The following is a 12,259-nucleotide window of genomic DNA, read 5'->3' as shown; positions in this document are numbered from 1 at the left end:
CTTCCCTCTAAGAGAGTTACTCTGGTGGCATGCAGAATTTTGTTTTTCACAAAATTCTAATAAGTTCAGCTATATGCTCTTCTGCTGCTGCTGCTGCTAAGTCACTTCAGTCATGTCCAACTCTGTGTGACCCCATAGACGGCAGCCCACCAGGCTCCACCATCCCTGGGATTCTCCAGGCAAGAACACCAGAGTGGGTTGCCATTTCCTTCTCCAGTGTATGAAAGTGAAAAGTGAAAGTGAAGTCACTTAGTCATGTCCGACTCTTAGTGACCCCATGGACTGCAGCCCACCAGGCTCCTCTTCCCATGGGATTTTCCAGGCAAGAGTACTGGAGTGGGTTGCCATTGACTTCTCCGCCATATGCTTTTCTAGCCACCAGCAAATCAGACAATGGAAATTGGGCTGCTATAGATAGGCATACTGATTACCTCAAGAACTCACCTTTTTGAGAAACTGACAACAAGGAAAGAGCGGGGGAAAAAATTCTCAGTGAATTGTCAAGGGCCCACTTTACACCTGCCTTTGAGCTAGGTGCTATGGATAGAAAGACGAGTAATTTCAGGTTGATTTAGGAATTGGGGATTGGTGAGAAAGAAAGAAAGAATCTCAATGTAATATGGTAAATGTTTCAGTAAAAATATGTACAAGTTGCTAATTTGAGAACAAAAGAAGAAATATCAGACTCTGCCTCTGGAGCCTAGGAAGACTTTAGTCTTTAAGGATGAGTCAGAGTTGACCAGGTAGTTACAGGAATGAATGAATTTCAGATCAAGACACAGAGTTGAGTTTGGACAGATGAGTGATAGGTAGGTGAAAACAGGCAGAGTTGGCTGAGCAGCTGTGAGGGGCAGATGTGCATAGGTGAGTATAGATGTGAAGTGTGGATGGGAAGGAGTGAATTAGTATCAGGAATGGAGGGAGCCCTGCTGACAAGGAGACCAGTGTCACTGTATAGCAGTCCTTAAATACTAAATAAAGGGATTTGGACTTTTCTCAATAGGCAGTAAAGAGCCAATAGAGGGTTTTCTCACAAGATAGGACCTTGAGGGAATCAGATTTATGAAAGATAACTCCAGAAGCAATTTGGAGGATAAATTAGAGCTAGCATTGACGGGACTGGCAAGGCAAGCAGTTGGGAAACTATTACAATGGTCTGATTATAAGATGAGGAGGACATGAAGGCAGTGTTGGCAGAGATAAATAGAAGCATGTGTGCACACAGGTGTGCATATGTGCAAGAGGAAGAGAGAAAGAGAAGGAGAAACATTATTTGTGTGCATGTGTGTTGCATACATGTGTTGATATAAACTAAGATCTTCAAGCCTTGGCAAGGTGTTGAGAAAGAGGAAGGAAGAGGAAGAAACTCAGTAATTTCATTGTATATATAAGCACAATATTTATATCCTGTCACAACCTCACATATTTGGATCTTTGTCAGTTTAGAAGACATGGTTATTTGAGTGGCACAATCTCAAGTTTGCCTTTGAAATATCTATGAAGATTGTGGTTACCAAATGCCAAACCATAGGCTTTCCATATTAGAATTTCTTGGGATCTTCATTGAAAACAGATTCCTGGGCACTTACCACAGATATAACAAATCACCTGTGGAGGGAGCCTAGGGAATTCACATTTTTAACTAGCTGGTTAAATGACTCTGCTGGGAAGCTGTGACTGGGAACAACCACTGTTAACAACTTAACTCTTAGTCAACTTAAAGAAGGATATATAAATATTCTGAAGAGTATATCTCTCATGCAATATTCAAGAATGCATACACTACCAATATTTTCAGTATACAAAAAGATATAAGGCCCTCCATTTGATACCATGTTTGGGGGGGGGCCTCATCTCAGAGTAACTGCATATGCTTTAGATTAACTCATTGCATTTCTTTCTGCATATTCCTTAATTAAGTCTCTTCAGTATTTTACCCTTAGCCTAAAGCTTTGATAAATATCAATGAGTAACAGGCCAAGCTAAAGCTAAGCAGTCCGCAGAAAATCATCAGTCAAAGGTCCCATTTTTTTTTTTCCCTCTTTACCTCCCACCCTAGGTGAGCTCATCCAGTCTTGTTGCTTAAATAGCATCTATGTGCCGATGACTCACAAATTTCTATCTCCATCGTAAGCCTCTCATCTGCACTTTAGAGTCATATATCCAACTGTCTCCTTGTCATCTCTAGTTGGCATCTCATACAAATCTTAATTTTAAGAATGCTGAAAAGTACTGAACTCTTAAATCATTCCACCTAATCTTTTCCTCTCCAAGTCCAATCTTCTCAACCTCAACAAATGGTACCACCATTTACCCAGTCACTTTAGCCAAAATCCTAGGGGAGATCAGTCTTGATCCCTCCCTCTTCCTAACCATCCCCTTCCACATTTATTTCTAAATCCTGTGACTCTTACTTCCATGTATTCCAAATCTGCCTGTGACTCTTCACCTCTACTTCTATGACCTTGATCCCAGCCACCACCATCTTCTGCTTTATTTAACAGGAACTGGGACCATTTCTCCTCCAAGCCACTCTGACCACTGGAGTCAGAGGATTCTTTTTTTTTTTCCATTTATTTTTATTAGTTGGAGGCTAATTACTTTACAACATTGCAGTGGTTTTTGTCACACATTGAAATGAATTAGCCATGGATTTACATGTATTCCCCATCCCGGTCCCCCCTCCCACCTCCCTCTCCACCCGATCCCTCTGGGTCTTCCCAGTGCACCAGGCCCAAGCACTTGTCTCATGCATCCAACCTGGGCTGGTGATCTGTTTCACCCTAGATAATATACATGTTTCGATGCTGTTCTCTCGAAACATCCCACCCTCGCCTTCTCCCAGAGTCCACAAGTCTGTTCTATACATCTGAGTCTCTTTTTCTGTTTTGCATATAGGATTATGGTTACCATCTTTCTAAATTCCATATATATGTGTTAGTATACTGTAATGGTCTTTATCTTTCTGGCTTACTTCACTCTGTATAATGGGCTCGAGTTTCATCCATCTCATTAGAACTGATTCAAATGAATTCTTTTTAATGGCTGAGTAATATTCCATGGTGTATATGTACCACAGCTTCCTCATCCATTCGTCTGCTGATGGGCATCTAGGTTGCTTCCATGTCCTGGCTATTATAAACAGTGTTGCGATGAACACTGGGGTGCACGTGTCTCTTTCAGATCTGGTTTCCTTGGTGTGTATGTCTAGAAGTGGGATTGCTGGGTCATATGGCAGTTCTATTTCCAGTTTTTTAAGAAATCTCCACACTGTTTTCCATAGTGGCTGTACTAATTTGCATTCCCACCAACAGTGTAAGAGGGTTCCCTTTTCTCCACACCCTCTCCAGCATTTATTGCTTGTAGACTTTTGGATAGCAGCCATCCTGACTGGCGTGTAATGGTACCTCATTGTGGTTTTGATTTGTATTTCTCTGATGATGAGTGATGTTGAGCATCTTTTCATGTGTTTTTTTGCCATCTGTATGTCTTCCTTGGAGAAATGTTTGTTTAGTTCTTTGGCCCATTTTTTGATTGGATCATTTATTTTTCTGGAGTTGAGCTGGAGGAGTTGCTTGTATATTTTTGAGATTAATCCTTTGTCTGTTGCTTCGTTTGCTATTATTTTCTCCCAATCTGAGGGCTGTCTTTTCACCTTGCTTATAGTTTCCTTTGTTGTGCAAAAGGTTTTAAGTTTCATTAGGTCCCATTTGTTTGTTTTTGCTTTTGTTTCTAAAATTCTGGGATGTGGGTCATAGAGGATCCTGCTGTGATTTATGTCGGAGAGTGTTTTGCCTATGTTCTCCTCTAGGAGTTTTATAGTTTCTGGTCTTACATTTAGATCTTTAATCCATTTTGAGCTTATTTTTGTGTATGGTGTTAGAAAGTGTTCTAGTTTCCATCTTTTACAGGTGGTTGACCACTTTTCCCAGCACCACTTGTTAAAGAGGTTGTCTTTTTTCCATTGTATATCCTTGCCTCCTTTGTCGAAGATAAGGTGACCATAGGTTCGTGGATTTATCTCTGGGCTTTCTATTCTGTTCCATTGATCTATATTTCTGTCTTTGTGCCAGTACCATACTGTCTTGATGACTGTGGCTTTGTAGTATAGTCTGAAGTCAGGCAGGTTGATTCCTCCAGTTCCATTCTTCTTTCTCAAGGTTACTTTGGCTATTCGAGGTTTTTGGTATTTGCATACAAATTGTGAAATTATTTGTTCTAGTTCTGTGAAAAATACCGTTGGTAGTTTGATAGGGATTGCATTGAATCTATAGATTGCTTTGGGTAGTATAGCCATTTTGACAATATTGATTCTTCCAATCCATGAACACGGTATATTTCTCCATCTGCTTGTGTCCTCTTTGATTTCTTTCATCAGTGTTTTATAGTTTCTATGTATAGGTCTTTTGTTTCTTTAGGTAGATATACCCTGAAGTATTTTATTCTTTTTGTTGCAATGGTGAATGGTATTGTTTCCTTAATTTCTCTTTCTGTTTTCTCATTGTTAGTGTATAGGAATGCAAGAGATTTCTGTGTGTTAATTTTATATCCTGCAACTTTACTGTATTCGTTGATTAGCTCTAGTAATTTTCTGGTAGAGTCTTTAGGGTTTTCTATGTAGAGGATCATGTCATCTGCAAACAGAGAGAGTTTCACTTCTTCTTTTCCTATCTGGATTCCTTTTACTTCTTTTTCTGCCCTGATTGCTGTGGCCAACACTTCCAAAACTATGTTGAATAGTAGTGGTGAGAGTGGGCACCCTTGTCTTGTTCCTGATTTCAGGGGAAATGCTTTCAATTTTTCACCATTGAGGGTGATGCTTGCTGTGGGTTTGTCATATATAGCTTTTATTATGTTGAGGTATGTTCCTTCTATTCCTGCTTTCTGGAGAGTTTTAATCATAAATGGATGTTGAATTTTGTCAAAGGCTTTCTCTGCATCTATTGAGATAATCATATGGTTTTTATCTTTCAATTTGTTAATGTGGTGTATTACATTGATTGATTTGCAGATATTAAAGAATCCTTAGCATTCCTGGGATAAAGCCCACTTGGTCATGGTGCATGATTTTTTTAATATGTTGTTGGATTCTGTTTGCTAGAATTTTGTTAAGGATTTTTGCATCTATGTTCATCAGTGATATTGGCCTGTAGTTTTCTTTTTTTGTGGCATCTTTGTCTGGTTTTGGAATTAGGGTGATGGTGGCCTCATAGAATGAGTTTGGAAGTTTACCTTCTTCTGCAATTTTCTGGAAGAGTTTGAGTAAGATAGGTGTTAGCTCTTCTCTAAATTTTTGGTAGAATTCAGCTGTGAAGCCATCTGGTCCTGGGCTTTTGTTTGCTGGAAGATTTCTGATTACTTTTTCAATTTCCTTGCTTGTGATGGGTTTGTTAAGATCTTCTATTTCTTCCTGGTTCAGTTTTGGAAAGTTATACTTCTCTAAGAACTTGTCCATTTCTTCTAAGTTGTCCATTTTATTGGCATAGAGCTGCTGGTAGTAGTCTCTTATGATCCTTTGTATTTCAGTGTTGTCTGTTGTGATCTCTCCATTTTCATTTCTAATTTTGTTGATTTGGTTCTTCTCCCTTTGTTTCTTGATAAGTCTGGCTAACAGTCTGTCAATTTTATTTACCTTTTCAAAAATCCAGCTTTTAGCTTTGTTGATTTTTGCTATGGTCTCTTTAGTTTCTTTTGCATTTATTTCTGCCCTAATTTTTAAGATTTCTTTCCTTCTACTAACCCTGGGGTTCTTCATTTCTTCCTTCTCTAGTTGCTTTAGGTGTAGAGTTAGGTTATTTATTTGACTTTTTTCTTGTTTCTTGAGGTAGGCCTGTAATGCTATGAATCTTCCCCTTAGCACTGCTTTTACAGTGTCCCATAGGTTTTGGGTTGTTGTGTTTTCATTTTCATTCATTTGTATGCATATTTTGATTTCTTTTTTGATTTCTTCTATGATTTGTTGGTTATTCAGAAGCGTGTTGTTTAGCCTCCATATGTTTGAATTTTTAATAATTTTTTTTCTGTAATTGAGATCTAATCTTACTGCACTGTGGTCAGAAAAGATGACTGGAATGATTTCAGTTTTTTTGAATTTACCAAGACTAGATTTATGGCCCAGGATGTGATCTATTCAGAGGATTCTTAAAGAGGGCTCTATATTACAGAACCTCATGCCTTTGCTAACGATCCCCCAGTGGCGTTTCAGTGCACTCAGAATCACATCAAAATCCCTTTCCAGGGTTTCCTTTCTCTTCCATCTCATCCAGGCCCTATCCCCTCCAATCAAATGAACTTTCCTCCAGGTCCTTGAACACACCTGACTCCTCCCCATTGCAAGGTCATCACTTCTGCTCTTTCCAAAGTATTCAACTCCTCAAAGATTTCTCGTCCAGCCTGAGTTAAATCTCTTTTTCAAGAGGTTTGCTCTGCTCAGCTAAGATTCAGCACACATTTTCTATAATGGGCCAGACAGGAAACATCTTAAGGCGTGCAGGCCCTCAACTCTGTTTTTGTAGCAAAAGCATCCATAGACAATATGTAAATGATATGTGTGACTGTGTTTCAATAAAACTTTACTTACAAAAATAGGCAACATGCAGATTTGGCCTCTCAGCTGTAGTTTGCTGATCCCTGACCTAAACCAAAGTGTGATTTGTCTGTTATTCCTTCTCAGGGCTTCTCATGAGTCCTAAACATGTGCCCACTGCCTGTCTCTTTCACTAGTCTCTTAACTCCATGAGGGTAGAGAGCTCAGACTCTTATGTATTCCCATCAAATACACAGTTCCCGGTAGAATGTTTGCTGCAGTGAGGCCTCAGTAAATACTGGTTGGATAAAGGAAGAAAAGGACAAATGAGGAAGGAAGGGAGAATTTCTCTTTGAAGTCCAAGCACATTTTGTAGAAAGGCAGCAGCCATTGCTGGTCCATGCTTTTTAGCTCCTCTTTCACAACAGAGTTCTTGAGTGAATCACTTACTCATTTATCACTCTGTTCATGAATAACATTAAATGTTATTCATTTAGTGATGCAGTGTTAACTAATATCCAAAATATTAGTAATGGCAAAATGTCAGGCTGAGGCTTCTTCCCAGATCCCTGATTCCAGAAGCCTTCTTTCTGGTTTTTCTGCTGGGAGGCCAGTGAAAGATTTAAGCTTTGTGATGCAAAATTGAGAGGCCAAAGTGATTAGTAAAAAAAAAAGCCAAGAGGACACCTCTCAGCCAACAGGTAGCCGTGCCTTCTCTGCCTGACTCATTACCGTGAAACAGCTCTCAGCGTCACTCTTCACTATTTCTCCACTTGGACAGATGAGAAGCAAATAATTGGGTACACTGAAAGCGTGACACCAACAATACTTTGAAAGAGACGCCTCCCTGAGGGCTGTGTGTCCCACTCCTCTCTCCCTCCCCCTGATCCCTTCCCCATCTCAGCCTCCTCCAGGCTGACTGGAACACCAGCGAGGAAGCTGAGAACTGGGCAGTATTGAAGATCATCAACTAAAGAGCTCTTCACCAGGCCGGATTACGTTTAATAGACAGCAAGAGTATTCCTGCTGGCTCCTGTTAAGTTTCATCAAAACTGTGCCTAATTAAAATATTCAATTTAATTATGCTTGTCTGCATTACAAATTTTGATCAAATTGATTCAATGTGGTGCAAGGAGAGATGTTCCTTCACATGCAAAGTGAACCCATCCTGAGGCTAGCTAGCTTCTGTGTCCAAAAATCTCTTGGGATCCCCACGTCTAATCCAGATTGCCTTGACCCTCCCCAGTCTTGGGATGTGGTGAATCGCCTACGGCTCAGGGAATTGGCAAGTGTTGCTCTGCCCACATCTGCAAGAGCTGTCCTGGAGCCACACAGAAGCTGACAGCTGTCTTCCCCCACTCACCTTCCCCTTCCCAGCCTCCCTTTCCTCCTCTGCTTTTGAAATACCCCCATCTCGGGAAAAAAATTGCACCCAATCTGTCAGAGAAATATGCTGCGGGACTGAAGTTCTGGCAATTTGTTTCACTCTCAGCTTGTTAATGGCCCTACAGAGAACTTTAGAGTCCTCGATTCACAGAGTCCCAAAGTAAACAGTGCCCTGATCACCCAGCCCAAGGCATTCTCCCCCTCCTTCTACTCATGGTCAAGAGCACTGCCAAGACTCAGCTTCCCAACACTTCTTTCTCCCTTCCAGGGCCCTTCACTCCATCCCGTAAGGTCCAAAGACCCGATGTCACCCCTGCAACTCCCTCCACCATATACCCACTGAGCAACCAGACCTTTCCTGATGGTCTCACCCTCAACAAAATATCCCCATATGAGGTCCCAATCCCTCCTCTAAGGTTTCTCCTGTTAACTGACTAGCCGATCTGATGATCAAATTTCTGCCAAAACAACAAAAGCAGCACAACCAAAAAAAAATTGTGAAAAGAATGCTCCCTACTGCTTAAGCCAAAGTGTGAGCTTCCTTCCATGTGGGTGTGCCTGCGATAATTTGCTCCTATGTGAAGCCACAGGCTAAATGCGCCTTGTCATCCTGTAGAGTCAGTTTTACTCAGAAATAATTTAAGCTCTTATTTGTATATTGCAGAGTAAACTGGAAAATTCACACAATGTATTATGACAGAAGAGGACACTTGAAAGGTAAGCCTGCTGGGGGCTGGCCCCAGGCTCCTTGAGTATCAGTTTCCTTCATCTTGGTCAAAGAAGCACATGTAATCCTGGTGATGTATTTCTCACCATGTTAACATGTGTCCCTCACTGAGACCTCTGACACCAGAAGACTTTTATTTAAAGTGTGACCATCCCCTCCGGGAAGGATGCCTCAATCTACTTCTTTCTCATCCACTCCCTTCAGCTCCACTCTGAAATCATCAACTGCTTGATTGGACAGTTTCACTTAAATGGCCTGCCATGGCCTTGAAATGAACTTGTCTAGCATTCTACACCAGTACCATCCTGCTATCCCTTGTCATTAATGGGGTCCCACTTTCACCAGGCACTGTGTTGGAAAATATAGCAGACATCCTCAACAATATTCATCGAATAAGTAAATAAATAAGAGTTGTTTTGTTGTTGTTTCAAAACCACGACATAATAAATCCTTACCTGTTCTTTAATGACTAAATTGACTTGATTTTAGTGTTTCTTTCTTTAAAGCAAATACACTTCTGGTTACTGATTCTATTTGAGCATGCAGTCCATAATAGTTTAGGACAAGATGTTTCAACCTAACTTAATAATCCTCTTTCCCCCAAGCAAGGCTGTTGCCAAGTCCTGCCAGCATATCGTAGGGCTCAACAAATGCTAGGTGTTAATAGAAATAATACTAAATAAAAATATATCACAACATGGTAAAAGATGTCAGTGGATAGTATGCAATTAGCTGCCAAGCAAACAAGAACAGAAAGCTAAGAAAGGCAGAGAGACAGCTGAGATGTCAGGAGAGAGCAGTCCCTCCCACCCTGACAGTGTTGTAAGACATACCGTCCAAGGAGATTTAGGAAGGTACCCAGGAGACTTTGAGGCCTGCTTGTGGCCAGACAAACCAGCTTCGCTAGAGCTTGTGGTTTATGCTTCTTTGGCAAGATGATGCTGACTTGAGAGCAGAATCCAGTGGAAAAGTAGACTTGCGCTAGGATAGAGGCAGGTGTGGCATGAAGCTAGAGGCCTGAAATGAAAAGTACAAAAGGCATTATGGAGGAGGCATTCAAGTATTTATAGAGTGAATTAATTATAACAGTATCTTAATGGCTAAAACATTTACTGAGAGTTTGCTCTGAGCTGAGTAGTATTTAAGTGCTGTACAGCCATTACCTGTTTAATCCCTACCACAGTCTGGAAAGGGACCTTTTATTATTCTAACCTGATAGATGTGAACTGAACCCCAGAAAGGGTAAGTAATCTGTGCAAGGTTGCACAGCTAGAAAGTGGTAGAGTTAGGGTCTGAATCCAGAGCCTGAGTATTTCATCCTCAATTCTTTCTTCTTCTTACTTAAATGCCGGCATTTTTATTTAATTTTTCTTTTTCCTCTGACAATGCTTCAACTTCACACTCAGCAAACTCTTTGAAGGTAGAGGTAGGGTCTCAGAGTTCTTAAAATTCTTCTCAATGACCCACCCAATGCCTTCTAATGCAACTATGTAATAAATGTGATTGATTTATTGATAGAAATATTTGTTAGTCGCCACACTGAGAAAATCAGGCACTGTAGCAAGGAGAGGAAACCTGTCTAGAAAGGATCACTCAATATTATCTGGTGAAGTCAGTATACTGTCAATAGGCTATGTTTCTCCTGGCCCACTCAGCACTGCTGTTCCTATTGCCTAGCACTCTCTTTTTTCTCACCTCCACCTTTTTCCTGGTTTATTTCCTCCAAGAAATACTTAATAATCTTTTATAGGCCTTAGCACAGATGACTTTTCCTCCAGGAAGCCTTCCCTTATTCCCTCAAAATTTGGGTTAGAAGCTCCCACAAAATCCTTCTCTCACCAGACAACTTATCCCATTGCCTTATAATGATCTAGTTCACTCTTCAGTCTTTCCCAAGTAAATCATAAGCTTGCTGAAAATAGGGCTGTCCTCAGCACCTAGCACATGGTATATATTTTTGAATATATATATATATTCTATATACATACATATACTGAGTATACTATATACTTATTGATATATCAAGGAAAAAGTGATGGAGAGAAGCTAGAAAAGATAAACAAGTTTACTTTCCTCATCTACAGGATAGCCCCAGTTACCTAGGCTTTGTGATTTGGGGCAAGTTCTATATCCTCTCAAAATTTAGGTAAGGAAGTGGTGAACTACTCTACTTCCCTCATGGGATTGTTGTGAGGATTTGTTAGGATGTAAAACAGAACAGTACCTGGCACATAGTATCTGCCCAATAAGTGTCAGATGCTGTTACTACTTTATAGCATCAGCCGGTGTTTGAGAGTGAGATTTTCCATTTTTTACTCATACAGAGTAACTCTGTCCGAACACTTTAATGTCATTGGTAAATTATTATGCAGTTAACATATACAAGTAATACTGCCAGTAATACATGCAATTAATTAAATGTATGGAGATGGTGACATCTTGGGAGCAAAGTCAGATTGATTGGCAAACTCCAGCTAATCCAGCTGACCACAAGTGTGGTCTAACTGCTACATGAAGCAGGCAGGCTTTGGCTGGACCAGAGGATTCATCAAAAGTCTCAGATCCCTGGCTCAGCAACAGTTCTCACTCCTCAGCACCTTTCCAATTCAGTTCACACAGCTGAAAATTAAAACGAGCTAGCAAGAGCCATAAAATTTTGATACCAACAAAATGTTCTTAAATTTTACTCAGCCATAAAGCTGTTTATGACAGGAGACTAGAAAGTTTCCCTCTCATTTTTTAAGCTGTGAGCAGCAATGTTAACAAACAATGCAGTCAGTACATTCAAGAACAAAGTTTGGAGCTGCGATCAAATAAATTAACAACAGAGCAAATCTGACATATTTAATGATAAATCTTTTTACTGTGTTGTGTGGTAATTAGACAAAATGAGAAGTTCTCTTAATGGCTGTAATTATTTAGTCATATTACTTTCATACTGTCAAACCAAACTTTCATGGATTTTCTTTATTTTCTTAGTTCTTCTGCACTTATAAAAAGCCCCAGTGTTGACCATTTTCTCTGCTGCTACTTAAAATTTCAATGGACTCTAACTGTAAAAAGGCATAATTAGACATCAGAAAACACTTACTGGAACACAGAGATCTGGAACCCAGGTCTCCATGTCCTGTGCTCCTGCATGCTTCTCTGCCTCAAGGCAAAAGCTTTGAGAGCCACCTGCTTTTCTTTTCCAGTCTGTGAGGTCAAACCTTCCCCCTTCTCATTCTCTCCTGAGATAAGAGTTTCTGAACAAGATTTCAATAGCCCCTTTTCCATAGAATGATCATTAACCTCATTCGGTGACACTGGCTGTTCTAACAAATAGATCCCCAATTATGTAAAAGCTCTAACATAATAGAAGTGTATTTCTGCTCACTTAATAACACAAGGCAGGTGGTGTCCCTAGTTGGCATGAGACTCTCTTCCATCCAGTGATCTGAGGACACAGGTTTCCTTCTATCTTGTGGCTTCACTGTTCCCCAGAGCTTTGTCTTCATTGACTACACTCAACTGGCAAAAGAGCATGGATAAAATCTTGCTACTGCTTAAAAATCTTGACCCTGACATTGCACCCATCACTGCCATTAGAACTTGGTCACATAATCACACACCTAATTTCT

The 12,259-nt window shown here is 40.3% G+C and overlaps 1 long non-coding RNA gene across 2 annotated transcripts in view; it reads right to left on the bottom strand.

The window, feature by feature from the left end:
- Window positions 1-12,259, bottom strand: part of LOC110143652 (uncharacterized) — a 281,308-nt gene that overhangs the window by 165,741 nt on the left and 103,308 nt on the right. For both annotated transcript variants that reach the window (XR_011485000.1, XR_002315641.2), the window contains one exon: window positions 9,473-9,656. This is a non-coding gene — a long non-coding RNA (uncharacterized lncRNA). The remainder of the gene's footprint in view (window positions 1-9,472; window positions 9,657-12,259) is intronic.

This window comes from Odocoileus virginianus, chromosome 3 (genome assembly GCF_023699985.2).
Source record: "Odocoileus virginianus isolate 20LAN1187 ecotype Illinois chromosome 3, Ovbor_1.2, whole genome shotgun sequence".
NCBI classification, from domain to species: Eukaryota; Metazoa; Chordata; class Mammalia; order Artiodactyla; family Cervidae; genus Odocoileus; species Odocoileus virginianus.
This window is presented reverse-complemented; position numbering and strand designations above follow the sequence as displayed.